Here is a 4321-nt window from a genome sequence, read left to right as displayed (position 1 = left end):
CCGGTGTCTCCGAGATCCCGATCGATCGACAGTTAAAACTCCGGGTTCGATAGGCTCCCGTGTGCGTTGTCACACTGTCAATTTGTGCTTGCCACTCCCAACAGCAATTCAGTTATTCCGGTCGGTGAGTTCATCTGGCCAACTTATGGCTCAACGACACATTCAATTCATCCCCATCCACCTCACGGCAGTGAACTCTGCTATAGAACTTGTAATTCACTCGAGATCAGTTATGTTCCAAGAGAAACATGGTTCTTGTCTCATGGAAAGGAAGAGGACAATGGACAATGTGAGTGTTCAGATAAAAGGTAAACGACAAGGGAAATAAATAGCTGCAAAAATGAGTTGTGAAGCAGTAGATTTGATCCAATTTTATTCATCATTAAATGTCGTTTCTGAAAATTGTAGGTGAACTCTGTCCATTACTGTTACTCAAAACAAAGTAAATAGTTACTGTGTGATTAGTCGAGACTAACTTCTTTGCTCGGCCCAATTAGGTTAGGTTAGGTTAGGTTAGCCAAAGAGGTAGTCGAACTAGCAAGGTTAATCAAGTAATTACAAGAAACACAAGTGCCAAATTGCTTAATGTACAAGTTTCTAATAATTAATTTCTTCATTTTATCTAATAATCGACGGAAAATAATTTTTCTATTTTATAATTGGTATGGCGGGTCTTTGTCGGTCAGACATGATAAAAAGAGGTCAATAATCGATTTGAGATGACATCCGACTTGGCATGTCGAACGGTCATATAAATCTGTGTTTTGACTAACCCAGTAACGCTTCAGGCACCTAGCTCAGCTACATGCTCTCACAGCTCTGCTGTTCAAACAGCTCGGTCACTTGCTCTCACAGCTCGGCCACCCAGATAGCTCGGTCACATGCTCTCACAACTCGGTCGCTCAAATAGCTCAGCCACTTGCTCACACAACTCGGCCGCTCAAACAACTCGGCTACTGACAGCTCAGAGCTCGGTCATTCAAACAACTCGGCCACTTGCTCTCACAGCTCAGCCGCTCCACAGTGGCTCGATCACATGCTCTCACAGCTCGGCTCGCTCAAACAGCTCGGTCACATGCTGCTCTGACTTCAAGTTCAGTCAACTCGGCTACTAAATGGTCCGATCTCTCCTCGGCTCGAGATCAAAGAGAACCAAACTTATCAGCTCTGCCAAAAGGATAAGGACGGTTACTAAGTTTCCAAACTTGGCTCCCGAAATTCCCACACACTTATGCCCACAATCGTCAGATGAAGATAATCATCTTTGCCAAGCCGTTGGATGATTGATAACTGTCAGAGATCGTGCCTTTAATGCCGCATTATTAGCTCATTTGACAGCTCATCATGTACGTTACTTTTCGAAGATCATGCCCCTTTGATTGTTATATAAGTTCCCACATGAATCAGCAAACTCGTTCCAATTCTTGCACACATGCATACTACATCTTCTTCTTCATCTTCTGCTCTCGACTTGAGCGTCGCAGTGGCTCCTTACCCAACACCTCGCTGACCCCTTCGCTCAGCTCTTCCTTTTCAGGCTCCTTCATCGACAGGACCAATAACGGTTGAAGTGACGTATTATTGACTGATGGCTTAACCATTGACGACATCCAGCCAGAAATAATAATTGTATAATATATGAAAAATCTAATGTTTAATAATTGAATTTGATTGTTATGATCCAATTCAAAATGTTACTTTTCAACCAATATTTCTGTTTTTTAGACTTTGGCAAAATAAAAATGGTGAAAAAGAATTCCATCATTAATTTCTCCGCCATCTAATTTGGTGAAGGAATATTTAAAGGGCCGTGTTCAAATCTGATGCTCTCCGAATTATATATACAAACCTTCCTTCACATTCCTTTCGCATCCTAAACTGATCCATCATCGTATCCCAGACGTACGTACGCCATCGCCATGGCAGCCGCCGGCTCGACCACCTCTTTGCTGGCTCCGGCGATCTCCGGCGTACTCCTCCTCCTGACCCTGACCTCGCTCCCGACGCCTGCGGCGGCTGCCCGCGCCTTCTTCGTCTTCGGCGACTCCCTCGTCGACAACGGCAACAACAACTACCTCGCCACCACCGCGCGCGCCGACCAGCCCCCATACGGCATCGACACGCCCAGCCACCGCGCCACCGGCCGCTTCTCCAACGCCAAGAACATCCCTGACATAGTCAGTTAAGTGTAGATTACCGGCCACTGTATTTAATCGCAGAAAATGAATGTTTTTACGAGCGTATCGTATCGGTCAATTCTCAGGCGAGTACATTCGATCGGAGCCCGTGCTGCCGTACTTGAGCCCTGAGCTCCAAGGTGAGCGGCTCTTGGTCGGTGCAAACTTTGCGTCCGCCGGCGTTGGGATCCTCAACGACACCGGAATCCAGTTTGTCAGTCTCCGTCTCAACGACTTCTTCTTCTTCATCATCTTCTTCTTCTTCTTCATGGAAAATCAAATTAATGTAAATCGTCCTCTGTTTTTTGTCTGCGCGCGCGCGCAGGCGAACATCATCAGGATCACGAAGCAGCTGCATTACTTCGAGCAGTACCAGCAGCGGCTGAGCTCGGTGGTGGGGCCGGAGGCGGCGGGGCGGCTGGTGAACGACGCGCTGGTGCTGATAACCATCGGCGGCAACGACTTCGTCAACAACTACTACCTGGTCCCCTACTCCCTCCGCTCCCGCCAGTTCTCCCTCCCCGACTACATCCGCTACGCCACTCCCAGAGTACAAGAAGGTCCTCATGGTAAGCTCCTCATTCCATTGAACGATGATCGGAGGATCGCTTGACGTCGCTGATTATATAATGCTGGTGATATGATCGAGCAGAGGCTGTATGAGCTGGGTCGAGGCGGGTGCTGGTGACGGGGGTGGGGCCGCTGGGGTGCGTGCCGGCGGAGCTGGCGCTGAGGAGCAGGACGGGCGAGTGCGACCCGGAGCTGATGCGCGTTCCGGGACATGTACAACCCGCAGTTGATCCAACTGTTGAAGGACCTCAACGCGGAGATCGGCGCCGACGTCTTCTATGTGCCAATGCCTACCAGATGAACATGGACTTCATAACCAACCCTCAGGCTTACGGTAATTACGAACCTACCCTAATTGACCAGGGGAAATTTTCAACTGGCCCCTAAAAATTTAGCAGACGTTTTCAAAATACTTCAAAACTTTATTAGTGTAAAATATCAGAGGTGTGATCTGAAATTTTGTATAAGATACCGGGTAAAATGAATTTTCTGACAATATGCATATATTCGTGTAGGTCCTCTTAGTTTGATGTATTTCCATTTCCAACCTTCTATAGTAATTTTTTACCTTAATTTTTAAAAAATATCAATATATGTTTTGTTAAAAAATAACTCAAAGGGCTCTAATATATATTTTTCTTCTAGGTTTCGTCACATCGAAGATAGCTTGTTGTGGCCAAGGACCCTACAACGGAATCGGAATTTGCACTATGTTGTCGCGCCTATGTGAGAACCGAGACATCTACGCCTTTTGGGATGCATTCCACCCGAGCGAGCGAGCATGTCGGATCATTGTGAGCCAATTCATGCTCGGAACCGAGGAGTACATGAGCCCTATGAATTTGAGTTCCATCCTTGCTATGGATGCTCGCACTTGACTTGAACTCGATCGATAGATAAATAGGTCAAGATCATGAGTTTCGATTTGGTTAGCTCAAGTAATTAGTAATTAATTAGTATAGTTTTGGGGGTAATGAAAGAGGATTAGTTGTGAGTGATGGACCTTAATGGAATAAGGTCGATTTGGATGTGCTTGTCGCAACTTGGTTATTTGTGGTGTGTTTGTTTCGATGAGGAATAAGGATGTCATTAATGATTTATTTATCCATAAATTAATTTTGATGACTTTTTTATCGCTATAAATTCACGAGCAAACTTAGTATTCGACTGGGTAAAAATTTAACTATATTTATACAATACATATAAAGTCAATTAAATAAACAAGTTTAAACAACTTGTTAAACTAAACGAACAAACTAAAACATAAATACATTTCGCTCGTTAATATTCATGAAAAGAGATTGTGAACTCTCATAAACATGATAAATAATCAAAAAAATTTATGAACAGATAAACTTGTATTATAAAGTTTAATAACCAATCAAACAAGTTAAAATTTATAAAAATTTCAAATAATCAAATAGCCTTAAACTAAAAGCTCAATAACATCTAAATAAATCAAGTTTAAGCTAAAAAAAAGTCAAAGCAAGTTTGAATAATCAATGAAGGTAGTTTGTGATGGAAAAACTCATCACAAAATTATTTGACGATGAAATTGACAACGAAAATATTTT

General features: G+C 43.7%; 1 pseudogene; it reads left to right on the top strand.

Moving 5' to 3' along the window:
• Positions 1 to 1919: 1919 nt before the first annotated feature.
• On the top strand, positions 1920 to 3700 carry LOC141819380 (GDSL esterase/lipase At5g33370-like; annotated as a pseudogene).
• Positions 3701 to 4321: the final 621 nt, after the last annotated feature.

The sequence above is a fragment of the Curcuma longa genome, unplaced genomic scaffold (assembly GCF_044706935.1).
Source record: "Curcuma longa cultivar G26 ecotype Majalengka, Jawa Barat unplaced genomic scaffold, ITB_CL_G26_1.1 contig_4668, whole genome shotgun sequence".
Classification (NCBI taxonomy): domain Eukaryota; kingdom Viridiplantae; phylum Streptophyta; class Magnoliopsida; order Zingiberales; family Zingiberaceae; genus Curcuma; species Curcuma longa.
This window is presented reverse-complemented; position numbering and strand designations above follow the sequence as displayed.